Source organism: Erythrolamprus reginae, chromosome 11 (assembly GCF_031021105.1).
Source record: "Erythrolamprus reginae isolate rEryReg1 chromosome 11, rEryReg1.hap1, whole genome shotgun sequence".
Taxonomy (NCBI): Eukaryota; Metazoa; Chordata; class Lepidosauria; order Squamata; family Dipsadidae; genus Erythrolamprus; species Erythrolamprus reginae.
The window spans coordinates 31,030,853-31,051,132 of record NC_091960.1 but is presented as its reverse complement, the minus strand read 5'-3'; the positions used below and the strand labels follow the sequence as shown (position 1 = coordinate 31,051,132).

At 39.8% G+C, this 20,280-nt stretch overlaps 1 protein-coding gene across 1 annotated transcript in view; it reads right to left on the bottom strand.

Moving 5' to 3' along the window:
* Nucleotides 1-20,280, bottom strand: part of NCMAP (non-compact myelin associated protein) — a 610,040-nt gene that overhangs the window by 27,124 nt on the left and 562,636 nt on the right. The gene's annotated exons all lie outside the window — the stretch shown is intronic.

The window sequence follows — 20,280 nt, the reverse complement described above, 5'->3', positions numbered from 1 at the left end:
AGTTTCAAGGCGGGGAAAAATCAGCACACAAAAAGTCAAAGTCAGTAAAGCAGTCACGAAAACACAACGATCAGATAATCCTCCACAATGGCCAAACCCACAGGCTGCTCTTTATAGCAGCCTCACTAATGACCACAGCCCCACCCAACCACAGGTGGCCTCATTTTCTTTGATAATAATCTCTCAGTTGTTGTTGCCTATGCATCGCTCTCCGCATGCGTGGCTGTATCATTAACTCTTGTTCCGAATCCAAGGAGGAGCTAGATAATTGATCTCCTTCTGAGCTGTCTGCCACACTCTCCTCCTCCCTGTCACTCATGTCTTCTTGGTCAGAGGAGCCTTCATCAGCAGATTCCACCAGGGGGCAAAACAGGCCTGCAGCATGTGGATGTCTCCCCCACATCCACAGTCCTTGGGGCCAGGAGCTGGGCCAGAGCTAACCACAACAAGACGGAAGGAGGAAGTGGGTGAAGGGACGAGTGATTTTTGGATTGAAATAGAAGGATGAAGGAAGAGGATGAGAACAAAGGAAGTGAAAGTCGGGAGACGAAAGGAAGGTAAAAACGGACAGAGTCAAAGGGGAAGACTAGTGACTGTGCAAAAAAGAAGGACACCATCCTGAAACACTTGGGATTTGAGACACTTGGGAGATCTGACAAGAAATTAAACTAAAAAGAAACTCACAGGATAAAAGGAAGAGAAGAGGTTTTGGGATACCAGATTGGAAACTATATCCCCTTATATAGAGCGCTGGTGAGACCCCATTTGGAATACTGTGTTCAGTTCTGGAGACCTCACCTATAAAAAGATATTGACAAAATTGAACGGGTCCAAAAACGGGCTACAAGAATGGTGGAAGGTCTTAAGCATAAAATGTATCAGGAAAGACTTCATGAACTCCATCTGTGTAGTCTGGAGGACAGAAGGAAAAGGGGGGACATGATCGAAACATTTAAATAAGGTCCAGGAGGGAAGTGTTTTTAATAGGAAAGTGAACACAACAACAAGGGGGCACAATCTGAAGTTAGTTGGGGGAAAGATCAAAAGCAACGTGAGAAAATATTATTTCACTGAAAGAGTAGTAGATCCTTGGAACAAACGTCCAGCAGACGTGGTTGGTAAATCCACAGTAACTGAATTTAAACATGCCTGGGATAAACATAGATCCATCCTAAGATAAAACACAGGAAATAGTATAAGGGCAGACTAGATGGACCATGAGGTCTTTTTCTGCTGTCAGTCTTCTATGTTTCTATGTTTCTATATCACCAAGAAGCAACCATATCATGGATAAAAGAACAATAAAAACATTCTAACAATAGAAGGACATGATTTACAAATGGGTTGGCACAATTTTATTTTGGAAGGTAAACACCAGACACATAAGTACTTTCAATGAGGTATCATTGAGCAGAACAATTTGAAAACAAGAGAACAGTTGGCATTAAGGGGGATACAAAATCAATTGGTGATCATATCTACAAATTCAAAGAAAATACAAAAAGATATATCACAAGCGGGATTTCAAAATGAATATCGAGAATTGGATAAAATATTACTAGGTACAGAAGAGAAACTAATTGCTAAATCTTATAACTTCTGACTTAATATAAAAATGGAGGACGAAACAGTGAAAGAGGTAGTGATAATTTGGGCACAAACTTCGGCTACACTACTGAATTGGATCTCTGGGACAAATTATGGAATCAAAATTATAAAATGACAATGGCTTCATCATACAGAGAGAATATCTATAAAATGTTCTACAGGTGGCATTTACCTCCAGTAAGACTGGCAAAAATGTTTCCCAATATATCCCTCATATGTTGGAAATGTAAAGAAAATATTGGTAGTTATTATCACATGTGGTGGACGTGATATAAGGAAGTATTGGAAAAGCAATACAAAAATGGATTGAAGAAATAACCAAACAGACTGTAGAACTTAAATTGGAAACCTTTTTGTTAGGAATTTTCAAATACCTCCAATATCTCATATTATACATTATAATAGCTGCTAGAATTTTCTATGCACAATTTTGGAAAACAGACACAATCCCTACAAAAACAATGATAACCCAAATATTGGAATGTGCAGAGATGTGTAACATGACAATGCAACTACAGGATAAAGAGGACACAAGATTTTATAAAACTTAATTGGTGTAAATGGTTGGAATGCAAGAAAATGGATACAATAAATAATATTACACACAATATGATGGGTGATGAAAGACAATAAGGATAAGAAGAAAATCAAAAGTAAATAACATAATAGACTTAAGATAGTGATACATAATACTGCAGCATACATATATTTCCCCCCTTTTTTCTTTTTCTTTTGTTAGTTTAGGGTGTTTTTTTTGTTAGGTTAGGTTATGTTGTGTATTTTTCTTTTGCGTACATAAAAGAAAAATGTATCTTTTCTTTTATGTACACTGAGAGCATTTGCACCAAAGACAAATTCCTTGTGCATCCAATCACACTTGGCCAATAAAGAATTCCATTCCATTATATTATATTATATTATATTATATTATATTATATTATATTATATTATATTATATTATATTATATTATATTATATTATATTATATTATATTATATTATATTATATTATATTATATTATATTATATTATATTATATTATATTATATTATATTATATTATATTATATTATATTATATTATATTATATTATATTATATTATATTATATTATATTATATTCTTTTTATATGTTGGTCTTGTATATATGTATATTTTGTATTTGTATTTTGTATGTTGGTTTGTTTTAAACACAATAAAAATTATTTTATTAAAAAAAAAATATTTCACCACTGCATGGAAGGTCTCGCTCAACAGCCCAGAGAGTGGGCAAATGGCCTTCTCCCTCTCTCATCTATCTATCATCTGTCTCTGCCTCTCTTTCTCTCTCAAATTTCTATACTGCCATTCACGCTTGTGTGATTCTGGGCAGGTGTATCTTGCATAAGCTGGCACATATTTTTGGTTCCTGCATTAACCCATTTTATTTATATTCCACCTTTTGCTATTTTTATAAATAACTCAAGGCAGCATACATACCCCATACTGCTCCCTGCTCCTGTTGTCTGAGTTTGTACAAGACATGAAATATACCTTAAGCAGAGGTCTTCAAACTTGGCAACTTGTGGATTTCAACTCCCAGCTCCACAAGTCTTCAAGTTGCCAAGTTTGGGGACCCCTGCCTTAAGCAAATGGTTTGGGTTCCTACCAGAGACCAAGCCACAAAAACTTAACACCAGCGAAGGTTAGCATAGCCTGCTTAGCATGTTGGACAAAGAAGATCTTTAACGGCTGCAAAAAGATGGAATGGGATTAATGCTTGAGAAGTTGCTTAGCGATGGTTTCAACAGTGTTGAAAAACATGCCTGGAACAACCAGAAAAAGCATTAGAAAGAGACTCACATTGGATCTCCCCTGACCCCCAGAGTATAAGAGGGAGGGAAGGGTTGTGACATTCTGTTAAAATAGCCTACAGATCTCAGTATAGTTAATAGTTTGTTTGTTTGTTTATTTATTTATTCATTCATTCATTTATTTATTTGATTTGTATGCCGCCCCTCTCCGCAGACTCAGGGCGGCTAACAGCAATAATAAAACAGCATATAACAATAATCCAATACTAAAAACAGTTAAAAACCCATTATTATAAAAACCAATCATACGTACAGACATACCATGCATAAAATTGTAAAGGCCTAGGGGGAAAGTGTATCTCAGTTCCCCCATGCCTGGCGGCAGAGGTGGATTTTAAGCAGCTTACGAAAGGCAAGGAGGGTGGGGGCAACTCTAATCTCTGGGGGGAGTTGGTTCCAGAGGGCCGGGGCCGCCACAGAGAAGGCTTTTCCCCTGGGCCCCGCCAAGTGACATAGTTATCGTGTAGAGTCTGCTTCCTGATTTGGCCAACCTTGAAATGCTGGCAATACATGTAAATATTCAAGTTATGACTATATTGGAGCCTGCCCATCCCGGTCGTAACTCATGACAGTTGTAAAACAGATTTATGTGACCGACCCAATTTTACATTATTTTTTTCCAGAAGTTAAGGGCTTCACCACAGTGGTCATTAAGCAAATATACCATAGTTGCTAAGTGAACCAATCGTTCACTATGGCAATGGTTGTGTTGAAAATTCAAGGTCAATACTCATTTTGGGCCAAATTATGTTTGCTGTATGATCTCAAAGGGGAGAACTTGGTGCTATGCAAATGTGAGCACACGTTCTTGGGCAAGAATTCCCCTGCAGATGGTGAGGCAACCCTTTACAAGAAAGTGTGTTTTAGATGAAGCGGCATTGAATTTGCCTTGTGGTTTCTCAGAAATTTCCTGGCCCTGCAAACGAAGGCTTTTTGGGTTTTCTCTCATCGTCTTGGGGTGTTTAGAAATGACTTTTTGGGTGTCTCTCAGTCGTGTTTGTGGGCTGATGAGGGGTGGAAGTGGTGGTGGCGGCGGATACGGCTGAGACGGTTGCTTTCTTTTATATGTGGTGCCCTTTCTCTGAAGCCACCTTGGCTCCCCACACAATCTCAAACCATAAAAACCCCTAGGAGAATTGAATGGAAACATGGGAAGCCCTGGGGGTTTGTAATAGGTATGTGGGGAGGAACTTGCGAGAGATGGGTTGCAGAGAGGCTGCCTAGAGCAGGGTTTCTCAGCTGAGGCCACTTGAAGATCTGTGGACTTCAACCCCCAGAATTCTCCAAATATTATTTATTTATTTATTAATCAGATTTGTATGCCGCCCCTCTCCGTATACTCGGGGCGGCTAACAGCAATAATAATACAATGTAAACAAATCTAATATTTAAGTTAATTTAAAAAAGAACCCCAATTTAAGAAACCAATCATACATACTGACATACCATGCATAAATTTTATAAGCCTAGGGGGAAGGGAAAGTCTCAATTCCCCCATGCCTGACGACAGAGGTGGGTTTTAAGGAGCTTACGAAAAGCAAGGAGGGTGGGGGCAACTCTGATCTCACAGTGTTCGCCTTGGAACAAGGACAGAAACACCAGCCTGAAGATGATGAGTGGGACCTCATCGAAACGTCGCCAGAAATTTCCAAATCCTACACGGGAAGAAACCCGAATATACCAAGACCGTCATACCAGTACCCGTGAAAATCTACGAATATATATATATATATATATATATATGTCACATGTTTAAGCTGAATTTGAAAATTAAGGGAGACTAGGATAGATCTATTTCGGCCTTATTTTGGCCTCATCAGCTAGCCATACCCACTGGGACTTGAACCTGCAACCTTTGCCTTGTAAGGCAGAGAATTATCCTCTAGGCTACAGTATCCAATCCCTTCAGCTCTGTACCAGGGAAGGGTTACATTTTTGTGTCGAATCACCCTGGTATATTGAAGGAACATCACAGCTCCTTTTTTGCCTCTCGGCCCAATATATATATTTGTTTTCGTAGATTTTCACGGGCATATGTATGTAGATTGTTCTGAGTTCGGGTTTTGCCCTGTGTAATATTTTGCATGTCTATGCGACGTTTCGGTGAAATCACATTCACCATCATCAGGCTGAAGTTTTAAGCTAGCTTAAAACTTCAGCCTGATGATGGTGAATGTGATTTCACCGAAACGTCGCATAGACATGCAAAATATTACACAGGGCAAAACCCGAACTCAGAACAATCTACATATATATATATATGTATATGTATATGTATATGTATACGTATATATATACATATATATTTGTTTTCGTAAATTTTCACGGGTATATGTATGTAGATTGTTCTGAGTTCGGGTTTTGCCCTGTGTAATGTTTTGCTTGTCTATGCGACGTTTCGGCGAAATCACATTCACCATCTTCAGGCTGTAGTTCCAATCTTTGTGTTTTTTTTTTTTTTTAATATATATATATATATATGTAGATTGTTCTGAGTTCGGGTTTTGCCCTGTGTAATGTTTTGCATGTCTATGCGACGTTTCGGCGAAATCACATTCACCATCTTCAGGCTGTAGTTCCAATCTCTGTGTTGTTTTAAAACAACACAGAGATTGGAACTACAGCCTGAAGATGGTGAATGTGATTTCGCCGAAATGTCGCATAGACATGCAAAACATTACACAGGGCAAAACCCGAACTCAGAACAATCTACATACATATACCCGTGAAAATTTACGAAAACAAATATATATATATATATATATATATATATATATATATATATATATATATATATATACTATTTTGCACACACACAAAGGAAGAGAACCATCAGTGAGGTAAGTTAAAACCCATCTCTGCCCACCATCTGATCTACTTCATCAACATTTTTTTTACTTGATTTTGATTCAACTGTGTAAAATCGAGTTGAAACATAATCACTATGAATCAGTTCAACATTGATAAATAGGTTAAAAATCAACATTGATACATAGGTTAAAAATCCTAATGGCTTTATGAGAAAATAACAGTATTTGTAATTCGAGCAATTCCCAGTTTAACACATTTAAAACATTTTAAGCAGTCTGATAATTAAGAAAGTGTTTATAGGAAGAGAAATCCTTAGATTTCACTTAAAGAAGTGAAAGTGATTTGGAAATATTCCCAAAATATAATTTATCATGATAATTCACCCAATTTAGAGTTAAAGCTCCCCCTCCCTTCCTCCCTCCTTCCTTCTCTCGTTCTCTCTCAAAATTTAGTATCCCACAAATTTTTGATGTGTTTAATTTGGTTTTTTTCCTGAGGAATTGGCTTTCTGTTGATATAAAAAAATAAGCTGATCAATATTACTCCAGGTGTGGAAATCTTAATGCTAAATTTAATTTAATTTAATTTAATTTAATTTAATTTAATTTAATTTAATTTAATTTAATTTAATTTAATTTAATTTAATTTAATTTAATTTAATTTAATTTAATTTAATTTAATTTAATTTAATTTAATTTAATTTAATTTAATTTAATTTAATTTAATTTAATTTAATTTAATTTAATTTAATTTAATTTAATTTAATTTAATTTAATTTAATTTAATTTAATTTCTTCTTTTCCTTTTTGACTTCTGTCATTTTTGCAACACCGCTCAGCCATCATTAAAATGATGTAAAGCCTGCAATCATTGTTATTTTGACAAAATACTGGTTGGATGACTCTAGAAGTTTTAGGACATTTATAGATTTCTTGTCAAAATAACTTCCTCGTCCTCCTTCTCCTCCATTTCTGTCCCCTAACTTATCCAACTATTACCCCATATTTACCATACTTTTCCTTTTGTGCCTATCTTCCCACTTAAACATTCAATTAACAGCACAGCTCCGAACCAAGAAAATGTAAGCGGATCACATCAGAGGAAGCAGACCAAATAAGTGCTTGAAGTCTTGGAAAAAAAGGGGAAATAACAGGTCCCATAAGTCATGAGATGTCAAGTGTAGCCACAAACATTAAAACTATACTCCAGTGAGTAGTTTAATTTCCTGTGTAGAACTGCTACTTTGACGCTAATGGCAGATGAAAGTTAAGGCTGCTTGGTCATTCTAACCTCATTTTGGGTAGTAAAAAACCCAGGAATGGTCGCTATTAACAATACACCTTTTATCCAATGGACCAGAATCCCTTTAGTCCTAAAGACGTTAATCATAACAGTTATTACCTACAGAAAACAGGCCCAGAGACTTCAATGCACAAAGTTAGTAATAAATTGACCATTCCCCTCACTTCTGCTACTGGTGCCATTTGGACAAAAATTGTTTTTCCTCCCTCCCTTCCTTTTAAAAATCTCTTTATTGTAATAATTAACAGATTTGGTTTGGCTGTGGTTGTAAGCACCCCTCATGCCTGAACAAAGGTTAGGCTAGGGAAAGTTTCTGTTAACCTTTAATGAGGGCCTGGTTGACTTACCAGTTGCAAAAGCGTTTTAAGGGTTAATGTAGGAGAAAGTCTTTTCCATAGGCCTTTTTCTTTGCAGATTTATTTATTTATTTATTTATTGGATTTGTATGCCGCCCCTCTCCGGAGACTCAGGGCGGCTAACAGCAACAATAAAACAGTGTACAATAGTAATCTAATACTAAAAATGATAAAAAAACCCCATTAATATAAAAACCAAACATACATACATACATACCATGCATAGAATTGTAAAGGCCTAGGGGGAAAGAAGATCTCAATTCCCCCATGCCTGACGGCAGAGGTGGGTTTTAAGTAGCTTACGAAAGACAAGGAGGGTGGGGGCAGTTCTAATCTCTGGGGGGAGTTGGTTCCAGAGAGCGGGGGCCACCACAGAGAAGGCTCTTCCCCTGGGTCCCACCAAGTGACATTGTTTAGTTGACGGGACCGGAGAAGATCCACTCTGTGGGACCTAACTGGTCGCTGGGATTCGTGCAGCAGATTCCTTGATGCTATGGAAGAAAGCAAAAAACAAGAACCCCAAAAATGGAGAAACATTTCAAGTTCAACTTGGGAATTTTTCAAAGCGTGACACTATAAATTTGTTTCCAGAGGTATAGGCATATTAGCCTTTTGTAATTAAAAAAAAGACAAAGGCCTCAGCTCCAATCTTCCTTTTAAACTTTTGACAACTATGATGGTGCAAAAATAAGAGTGCTGTCCAGGCCGTGCGCCTACAAATGTGGCAACATGAAAACATCAGTTCTGTATGATTGGTGGAACACACCACCTTATAAACCATTTGCAATGGTTTGTTTTGGGATTTGTGGCTAATTGCCTTGATTTTCTTTTCTTTTTCCCAGTACTTGTGTAGTTTCTTTCAACTTGTGTTGACTTGGCAGCACATCACTGTTCATGGCCATGTGGCAACAGCTTCTCTGCTCCTTTTCAAGTCTACTCCACAGCCGGTGTTCTTGGGTTCTCCTCCAGTTTGTTTCTGCTTTATTTCAGGCAAAAAGCAATTTGTTTATTCAGGTATCACTTGTATTTTTTTCTGGGGTGTGAATGATTATTCAGTTAAGTTTAAGCCTTCTTCCCACCAACCTTGATGTTGTTACCTTCTTGTTTTGATATGTTTGGACAGCAGACAGACACTTTGACACAGAACTGTGCACAAAAGGCCTCTCAAAATTGTCCCTTTAATTAATGGGCAAGATCATGAGTAAATGACAGGCCATTCCTCAACAGCTGAAAAGAGCCAACAGTGGGAATCATGGAATCTTCCATTGGGATTTCATGAATCCAAAAATGCTGAAGGCAAAATTAAGAGGGTACGTTCTGTTTTTTGCACATTGCATAAGATCAAACTGTATAAGCAGATGGACTTTGCTTGAACTTTATCTCTGGCTGGTAGTCATGGGCTATATTCACATAGCTTGCTTAATTTGGTTAGTTAATTAACTTGCACAACAGCACCTTGAAATATAAATTAACCAATTTGTGTTCACACAACATACAAGGGGCAATGGCAGAATAACAATAACAGGAGTTGGAAGGGTCTTTGAAGGTCTTCTAGCCCAGCCCCCTACTCAAGTAGGAAACCCTACAACATTTCAGACAAATGGTTGTCCAATCTCTTTTTAAAAAACATCCAGTATTTGAGCATTCACAACTTCTGGCTCTCAGAAAATTTCTCCTTAATTCTGAGTGACTTCTCTCCTTGTTTACCTTCAGGTGCTTTGGAGAATAGGTTGACTCCTTCTTCTTTGTGGCAACCCCTGCCCTGAGATATTGGAACAATGCTATCCTGTCACTTCTGGTCCTTCTTTTAATCAAAGTAGATATACCCAATTCCTGCAACTGTTCTTCATATATTTTAGCCTCCCCTAATCACCTGCGTTGCTCTTCTCTGCACTCTTTCTAGAGTTTGCGGTATGAATTCAACTTTCATTCTTTGTGTCCAATTTGACAAATAGATAGAATAGAATAGAATAGAATTTTTATTGGCCAAGTGTGATTGGACACACAAGGAATTTGTCTTGGTGCATATGCTCTCAGCGTACATAAAATAAAATATACATTTGTCAAGAATCATGTGGTACGACACTTAATGATTGTCATAGGGGTCAAATAAGCAATGAAGAAGCAATATTAATAAAAATAAATATGCAAGAAATGCAGAGAAATCTGGTGCAAATCAGAGTACAGAGCAAATTAATAGGCAAGCAGTTGCATAAAACGGTTCTTTTATCAATAAATGAAGAGGGAAAAAGATAAGCTGTAGACAGACTTGATAGTTTAACTTGGTTAAATCGAAACGTTGGCTGGAGATAAATGGCAATTTGCAGAGAAAGAAAACAAACAAAGGCAGAAACTGGTTGTTGTAGAGACACATTAGTCTTTATCTTTTTTTATATTTAAGGTAAAGAAAACTTCAAATTGTTAATTGAAAACGCCATCTCCCATCCCTCCCAAATTGTTAATTGAAAATGTCATCTCTAGACAAACATTTTTTTCCTTCTGTGGCCCAGTCACCCTTTGGGAGTGAAGAGCACCAGAAATATTTTGTCCCTTGTCCCTATCCTCTCCCGTATTAATGAACACATTAAAACGAGACGGCTTGTTTATATCTATTTCAAAATCTCCAAAGACGTTCCTATATATAAGCAGGGCTTCAAATCCCATCCCTGTAATGGGGCATTAATGTATTTTATGCGAGAGAAAAACTTTGCCTTGGCAGGAGGCAAATGCTGAAGCAGATTGCTTTAATAGCAAAATGATGCAGAGTGCCTTTTGATTGCTTTTAAATTCCCAATGAATAATAGATAGAGGAATGGATTTGGCATTATAATTCAATGCTAATAGGCCACCCTGTGCAGGAGCCAGAACACTTGGTTAACAGGGCCAACTGGAAAAAGTCAATGTATAAAGTTTAAAAGAAATGACAATGATAGAAAATCTTTTAGAAAGATGTCCTCTAGAAGAAAAGTTACCCCTTGGTGAATGCAGTATTTAAAAGAGATACTTGGTTATTTAATTATAGAATGCAATGGTCCACAGAATAAGTGTTTCTTTGAAGCTTAAGTTCAGGACTGTTGGTCTCTAGCTATCATGGAAGTCAACAACTCCCCTACCTGGTTGGCGTTGTTGGTACTGGGATCATAGTCTGGTTCTTCTTGAAGACCCACATTTGGGGAAAGCTGCATTATTCCCCAAGTAGATGCATAATAATGATGGCACCCTTTATCTTCTGAGCTGACCAAAGCCATCTTAGAGATTCAGTATTGCCACTGGAACTGAGGGATAGAGAGGGGAGTCACAACTGAATAGATTGGTCCTCCAAGTGGGGGAGAATGTCAAATTTGGTGGATTCAAGACCACTCTCACTTGCTTAAGTTGATGCGAGTGGCTGACGCCATTGAGGCTCGACTGACCAAGTCTCTCCAGCAATGATTCCACGGTTTGGCAGTGGGCCATGGTTTGGTACCTCCAATCCCTGGTTTCATTGAGGTCCAAGTTGACCTCCACTCAAAGATTGTCACTCTTGCCTCCCTTGTCAATTGCGTGGTCTCCCCCTGAGTGCCTGGAACATAGCCCGGCAGCTACAGGATAGGGATAGGGATAGGGATAGGGATAGGAAGGGGGGGGGAGATATGGGCAAAATTAGAATCCCAGTTGTCTCTTTTAGGCTAGAACAGAGTTTTCCAACCTTGGAAACATGAAGATGTAGAGATGACTCTAAAGTGTGCAATAGGGTTGATATTCCTGGAGGGATCTGTAATATGGTAAATGATTTAGCTTTACTAGATAAATGGTCAAAGCAATGGAAAATGCAGTTTAATGTTTCCAAATGTAAAATAATGCACTTGGGGAAAAGGAATCCTCAATCTGAGTATTGCATTGGCAGTTCTGTGTTAGCAAAAACGTCAGAAGAGAAGGATTTAGGGGTAGTGATTTCTGACAGTCTCAAAATGGGTGAGCAGTGTGGTCGGGCAGTAGGAAAAGCAAGTAGGATGCTTGGCTGCATAGCTAGAGGTATAACAAGCAGGAAGAGGGAGATTGTGATCCCCTTATATAGAGCGCTGGTGAGACCACATTTGGAATACTGTGTTCAGTTCTGGAGACCTCACCTACAAAAAGATATTGACAAAATAGAACGGGTCCAAAGACAGGCTACAAGAATGGTGGAAGGACTTAAGCATAAAACGTATCAGGAAAGACTTCATGAACTCAATCTGTATAGTCTGGAGGACAGAAGGAAAAGGGGGGACATGATGGAAACATTTAAATATGTTAAAGGGTTAAATAAGGTTCAGGAGGGAAGTGTTTTTAATAGGAAAGTGAACACAAGAACAAGGGGACACAATCTGAAGTTAGTTGGGGGAAAGATCAAAAGCAACATGAGAAAATATTATTTTACTGAAAGAGTAGTAGATCCTTGGAACAAACTTCCAGCAGACGTGGTTGGTAAATCCACAGTAACTGAATTTAAACATGCCTGGGATAAACATACTGTATATCCATTGTAAGATAAAATACAGGAAATAGTATAAGGGCAGACTAGATGGACCATGAGGTCTTTTTCTGCCTCAGTTTTCTATGTTTCTATGTTTCTATTCTACCTCTCAGAATTCTCCAGCCAATAGCATGAAGTATTGGGTTGGAGCTTAGTCACCCACTGTTTGCCCTCCTTATCACCATCACTATCCATTAGTATTATTTGCTGGGATCATGATGAGATAACAGTTTTCAAAGGAGAATTGAACAAATGAATGGAGGATTAAGCGAATAATGGATAATGGCTTTGCGTGATGTTTGCTACTTACTGATTCTCAGGTAGCATTTTAAAACTAGAATAGAAGAGCAGCGATGGCAAACCTTTTTTCCCTTGGATGCCGAAAGCATGCCCACACCCATAATTTAATGTCCCCCATGTGCCTTGCCTCCCTGCGCATGCATGCGCGACCCCTCCATGCTGCCCTACCACCATGCATGCATGCACAAACCTCCCTCCCCTGCTTCCCGACTTCTGGTGGGCCCGGTAGGCCTGTATTTTGTCCTGCCCAGGCTCCAGAGGCTTCCCTGGAGCCTGGGGAGGGCAAAAATAGCCTCTCCTGCCCTCTGGGGGCCCTTTGGAGGCCAAAGACGCCCTCCCAGAGCCTCTGCGGGAGCCAAAAATCAGCTGGCCTGTGTGCTCATGTGCACTGGAACTGAGCTAGGCAATGGCTCACATGCTGGCAGATATGGCTCCATGTGCCATGGACTTAGAGTAACCTTATTGTCACTTTGAATGTACACTAATTGGCATACATTAAAATGGAATTTAGTTGCATACAGCTCTCAAAATGGGGTCTTTAACAATGCCTTGAGCTCTAAGCACATAGTGCTTATACGCAGTATCCTGAATAATGGGAAGCGAGCTTCCTATGATCTTGGCTGCCCTTACCACTCCCTGTATGGACTTTCTATCTGAGGCACTGTTACCTCCCAACAAACAGGGATACAGTTTGTTAATATGCTCTCAACTGTGCCTCTGTAAAAAGTGGCCAGGACAGAAGGAGGAAGATGTGCTTTCCTCAACGTTGGTTGATTAATCCTCTTGCCCAGGTAAATGTTCTGCCTTCCCCTCCATTTTTAACCCAATTTCTACCCTCCACAAATCAGTTGTGCTCTTTTCTTGATGTCATCAGACCCACTGGTGTAATAAGAGGGAGATTGTGATCCCCTTATATAGAGCACTGGTGAGACCACATTTGGAATACTGTGTTCAGTTCTGGAGACCTCACCTACAAAAAGATATTGACAAAATTGAACGGGTCCAAAGACGGGCTACAAGAATGGTGGAAGGTCTTAAGCATAAAACGTATCAGGAAAGACTTCATGAATTCAATCTGTATAGTCTGGAGGACAGAAGGAAAAGGGGGGACATGATAGAAACATTTAAACATGTCAAAGGGTTAAATAAGGTTCAGGAGGGAAGTGTTTTTAATAGGAAAGTGAACACAAGAACGAGGGGACACAATCTGAAGTTAGTTGGGGGAGAGATCAAAAGCAACGTGAGAAAATAGTATTTTACTGAAAGAGTAGTAGATCCTTGGAACAAACTTCCAGCAGTCGTGGTTGGTAAATCCACAGTAACTGAATTTAAACATGCCTGGGATAAACATATATCCATCCTAAGATAAAATACAGGAAATAGTATAAGGGCAGACTAGATGGACCATGAGGTTTTTTTGTGCCTTCAGTCTTCTTTGTTTCTATGTTTCTATGTTTCCCTGTGACTTTCCAGAAGGTCAGGGTGCAGATCATGGCCTTGGAGACCAACCTGAAGTTGCCCAATCCTTGCATATGGCATTTCAATTCATTTCATTTCATATTCATTCATTCATTCATTTCTTAGCGTTGGAAGGGACCTTGCAGGTCATCTAATCCACACACACACCAATCAGGCAGGAGACCCTACATCACCCTAGACAGATGGCAGTCCAATCTCTTTTTGAAAGTGTCGAGTGTTGGGGCGTTCACAACCTCCACCGGCAAGCCGTTCCACTGGTTGATCGCTTTCGCAATCAGAAAGTTCTTCCTTATTTCCAGGTTGAATCTCTCCTCGGTCAGCTTCCATCCTTTGCTCCTACTCTGGCCCTCTGGTACCCTGGAAAATAGTGTGACCCCCCCTCCTCTCTATGACAGCCCCTCAAGTATCTGATGACTGCTATCATGTCCCTCCTGGACCTCCTCTTCACTAGAATATCCATGGCCTAGTTGTCCTACCTCTTTAAGTCAGGGGCGAAATTCAAAATTTTTCCCTACTGGTTTTGTGGGTTTGGCCTGGTGCGTGTGGCAGGGGAAGGATACTGCAAAATCTCCAGTCCCATCCCACCCTGGGGCCAACTAGAGGTGCTATATGCCCGTTCTCTGAACTACTCAAACTTTCCGCTAGCGGTTCTCCAGAACCTGTCAGAACCTATTGCCCACAAGATCATATGCTGCAATGTCCTGCCTGTCGGCGACTACTTCAGCTTCAACCACAACAACACAAGAGCACACAACAGATTTAAACTTAATATTAACCGCTCCAAACTTGACTGTAAAAAATATGACTTCAGTAACCGAGTTGTCGAAGCGTGGAACTCATTGCCGGACTCCATAGTGTCCTCCCCAAACCCCCAACACTTTACCCTTAGATTATCTTCGGTTGACCTTTCCAGATTCCTAAGAGGTCAGTAAGGGGCGAGTACAAGTGCCTTCCATCCCCTGTCCTATTGCTCTCCTATATCTCCTATACCTTTCTTCCATTCCTATATCTCTTCTTCTATTCTTTCATTGATATGTTTTTTTACTATACCTTATTTTCTATCATTTCTTAGATATATTTTACTATGAGTATCTCCTCTATAACCTTCATCATGTATTTTACTATGTGTATATAGATATATACCCACTAAAACCCTCATTGTGTATTGGACAAAATAAATAAATAAATAAAATAAATAAACCTGCTGAGGTTCACTCCTGCTTTAAGTTCTCTGTGATGGATGCAGAACTGCTATTTCCCAAGCTGAAGTTTTTTCCCTGGTGGTTCTGTCACTGCAGCTCGCTTAGTGGTTGTGGTGTAATAAGAAAGGGCACTTAGTCCCTCCTAGACTTTTTTGTGGGACCTGCACGGTGTGGGCAATTGCTCTCTCCCCCTGGATGTCCCAACTCGGTGTCACCTCAATTGATGTTACAGACCTGGGTTGCCACAAGCACCAGAGTGAAGACAGCTCTGCCGTTTTGTAATCAATAGGCATTAAGAGCATCAAAATCCTGAAAGAAAAAGGCATTTGTGGCTTCCCTCTCTAAACCGGAGTAGCCAAGGACAATTCCACATCATTGAATTTCCTCACAGACCAAAAACCCTCAGTGGGATGTGGAATCACGATTCAGGCACCCTTGTAAAAATCTATATCCCCTTTTTTTTAAAAAGATTTTTTTTAAAAAAATCCTGTCTTTATTATTTTTTTATGAATAACTCAAGGTGGAGAATGTACCTACTACAGATCATCCTCAACATACAACCAAATTATCTTTGGGACCGTCTTCTGCCTCATGTATCTCAGCGGCCAATTAGGTCCCACTGATTCAGCCTTCTCCAGGTCCCGTCGGCCAGACAATGGGACCTAGGGGAAGAGCCTTCTCTGTGGCGGCCCCAGCCCTCTGGAACGAACTCCCTCTGGAGATATGTACCGCCGCCTCCCTCCTGGTCTTTTGTAAAGCTTTTAAAAACCTACCTTTGCCGGCAGACGTGGGGGCCGTGAGTGATGAGACTGTCTCCGGCCGATACGAGATATGATTTGATTGGATGAATATGTGTGAGTGCACACAGGGTCTTTTAAAATGTTTTAGTAAATGTTCACATTTTATAGTTATTAGATTTCTTATATATTGTTATATTTAATGTTGTACACTGTCCTGAAGGGCGGCATAGAAATCTAATAAATAAATAATACGACCACAAATGAGCCCAAAATTTCTGTTGCTGACCAAGGGAGTTGTTTTTGCCCCATTTTACAATTTTTTGTTGTGGCCTCCTGCCAGCAGCCCATGCAGCTGATAGCAGTTCCCATCTGAGAAGAGGCCAATGTGGTGATGCGCCAGCGGCTTATGAAAGTCGGACAGTGCGGAGGCTGGCAAGGACTCAGTGCCAGAGGCAGAGGTTCAGCCAGGGCCTTCAGAACCTCCAGCACTGCACAGCAGGGAGGAGGAAGAGGAGGCTCCTCTTCTTCTTAATGCACAGGCACGCAGAGCTGCCAAAAGGCAGGAATGATTCCTCGAGAGAAGGTCTCCTCAGGAGTAAGGCTTGGGCTAATTGGCCACTCCCCTAGCCTATTTAACATTTCTCTGCATGGCAGGGTCTTCTCTATGGTGGCTCCAGCTTTCTGGAACCAGCTTCCCCCCACCCTACTGGCCTTCTGGAAAGCCATTAAAATGTGGCTGTGCTGGTAGGCCTGGTGCCATTGAGTATGATACCGCCTAGATCCGACCAAAGATATGCATATCATGCCCACCAAAGATGTGAATGGTTTTTATTTTTCCCTATGGGGTTTTAAAATATTTTTATACTGTTTTTAGATGTTGTACGCCGTGCAGAGTCTGGAAGGAGTTGGGTGGTCTATAAATTAGATAGATAGATAGATAGATAGATAGATAGATAGATAGATAGATAGATAGATAGATAGATAGACAGACATATTTTAATGTTTTTTTTTAATTCTGTTTTTTTATATGTTTTTTTAAACTACAGTACCTTAAACTACTAAAGACCTCATGGTCCATCTAGTCTGCCCTTATACTATTTCCTGTATTTTATCTTAGGATGGATCTATGTTTATCCCAGGCATGTTTAAATTCAGTGACTGTGGATTTACCAACCACGTCTGCTGGAAGTTTGTTCCAAGGATCTACTACTCTTTCAGTGAAATAATATTTTCTCATGTTGCCTTTGATCTTTCCCCCAACTAACTTCAGATTATGTCCCCTTGCTCTTGTGTTCACTTTCCTATTAAAAACACTTCCCTCCTGAACCTTATTTAACCCTTTAACATATTTAAATGTTTCGATCATGTCCCCCCTTTTCCTTCTGTCCTCCAGACTATAATCTATAACTATAATAAGATAGATAGGTAGGTAGGTAGGTAGGTAGGTAGGTAGATAGATAGATAGATAGATAATTAGATAGATAGACAGACAGACAGACAGACAGACAGATAGATAGATAGAAGGTAGGTAGGTAGGTAGGTAGGTAGGTAGGTAAGGGATGGCGATGACAGCAAAAACTGTGCAGGAAACAGCATTTGTTAGTTCATGTGTCTTTGTGTTCTGAAAACGCCTGCTCAGCTTATCTGTCTTGGCTTTCTTCCTGCGGACTGCTTCTAGGAATTTTGCAAGCTTGTAAGCTCCTTACTATTTGATTAGACTTAATTTATGACTTTATGGACTTCATGCTAGGTGTTAATGCATTTAATTAACAGCTGGTTTTTCAAGAAAAGACTGCCTTAACCTGTGTTTGTGTGTGTCAACTACTAAGCAAGCTTATTAGTAGTCGTTAATTGAGTAAACCTAGGTTTGAACAAACTGCGTGTGTACTATGTTCTTTCTGGTGGCGTAGCTGGGGCAGAACACCTTTTCTTGCCAAAGTTGAGTGAATCACTGCACTTATTCAGTTAGTAACCTGGTTTTTATGTGAATCTGGCTTCTCCATTGTCTTCATTTGTCAGGTCATACAAGGAGATCTCATGACCTTGGGATGCTGCAACTACTGTCATAAACACATGAATGCCAAGCGTCCAAATTTTGATCATGTGACCACAAGGAATGCTCTAACACAATGTTTTTCAACCAGTGTGCCGCAAAACATGGTAAGGTGTGCCGCGAAGAAGGAAGTTCAGGTTCCAGTCTCGCAACTTTTTGCTGAGAGAGAGAGAGCGTGAGAGTGAGAGAGAGAGAAAGAAAGAGAGAGAAAGAGAGAGAAAGAAAGCAAGAGAGAGAGAAAGAGAGTGAGAGAGAGAGAGAAAGCAAGAGAGAGAAAGAAAAGAGAGAAACAAAGAGAAAGCAAGAGAGAGAGAGAAAGCAAGATAGAGAGAGAGAGAAAGCAAGAGAGAGAAAGAGAGAGAGAAAGAAAGAAAGAGAGAGAGAGAGAGAAAAGGAGAAGAAGGGAGAGAGAAATGAGCAAAAAGGGGAGGAAAAAAGAGAAATGAGAAAATGATTGAGACAGAGAATGAGAAGAAAGAGAGAGAAACAAAAGAGAGAGAAGTGACTTTTGATTTAAAGCATATGATAAAAAGCACCCCAAAAATAAGAGAGAAAAACCCTCCAGCCCTCACCTGTTTTGGAAATGGTTCAAGAGTGTGTATACACACACAAGGGTGGGGAGGAGACAGGTGGAAAAAGAGAGGAGAGTGTCTTAGGGTGTCATTTTGTGTCATTTTGGTTGGTGGCGTGCCCCAGGATTTTAAAATGTAAAAAATGTGCCGCGGCTCAAAAAAGGTTGAAAATCACTGCTCTAACAGTTGTAAGTGTGAAAAATGGCTGTTGCAACTTTGAACAAATTGAGATCTATCAGTCCTGAAATAGGTGACCTCACCAAATGGGGAATTTGAGGATCACGAATTAAGGGTGAGGAGCAGATATTCCATTGCTAAAGTGTCATGCTTTTGAGGCGCCCTTTGGTCTCGAGCATTGCCACCCCAAAGTACACCGAAGGCACATCCTGCATACTACAGTAGCTCACTCTCCTTATAGAGAATTTGACCTACTGGAAAGAACTTCCATTTGTGTGTGTTTCCCTACAGGTGTTAGGCAGAATCGCAGCAGTTTTTAGAGTGTAATATTATCTGTGGTTGGACTGGCACTTTAGGAATGCAAATTTGGTCATGGTTGAGTTGCTCGCTGGTTTAGAAATAGAATGATTTTATTGTTTAAATCAACCAATTTTTTTCTGTTTGGTCTCTTAAATTCCTGCAAATTGCTATCTTGGTTAAAAGTGTTCAAGGCAGATATAAAATAAATTCTAAGGACTTTCTTATATGCCCAATACCTTGTTTCCTAATTATGCTGGTGTGAGGCAGAAGCTGCCTCCTGAATTTATATCTTTGTGACTTGAAACATCATAGTTAGGACCATCCTCATGCAGCAATGATTGGCAGTCCAGAGCAACCTTTTTTTCCCCCTGTCAATCAAAGCCCGCAAGTCATACTTTGAAATTCAAACATATGATATTTGGAAAGTGTGTGTTTGTTTTAATTGTTGTTTATCATGGTTGTTTGCACAATCCAGCCAGATGTCTAGAATATCTCTATGTAAGCTAGCCAAAGCCTCTTTGCAGAATGAGATGGGCGGCGTATACATACAACCAAGGATTCTACATTCCTTGACTTACAACAGTTCATTTAGTGACCATTCACAATTACCATGGTACAGCAGTACTGTACCTCTACCAAAGAACGCCTCTACTTAAGAACTTTTCTAGATAAGAACCGGGTGTTCAAGATTTTTTTTGCCTTTAATTAACAACCATTTTCTACTTCAGAACCCGAGCCTGGAAAAATTTCCCAGGAAATTTGAGAGCAGCACGAAGGCTCGGCCAGTTTCCTGCCATTCCCCTTTAATCCCGGCCATCTCAGGCTTTTCTGGGCTGCCAGAGGAGCCTTTCGGTGGTGCTTAAGGAGGCTTTGGCAGTCCAGAGGGAACGAAGCGTTATCCTTTCTCTGGGCGCTTGGAGAGGGAATAAACCACTTCGCTGTAGTGACTCTCTCGCGCTGCCTCCCATACACCCAGCGCAAGGTTGCCTCCCGTAGTGTCTGGGTGCAGAAAGGCAAAAGGAGGCGCTTCACCCC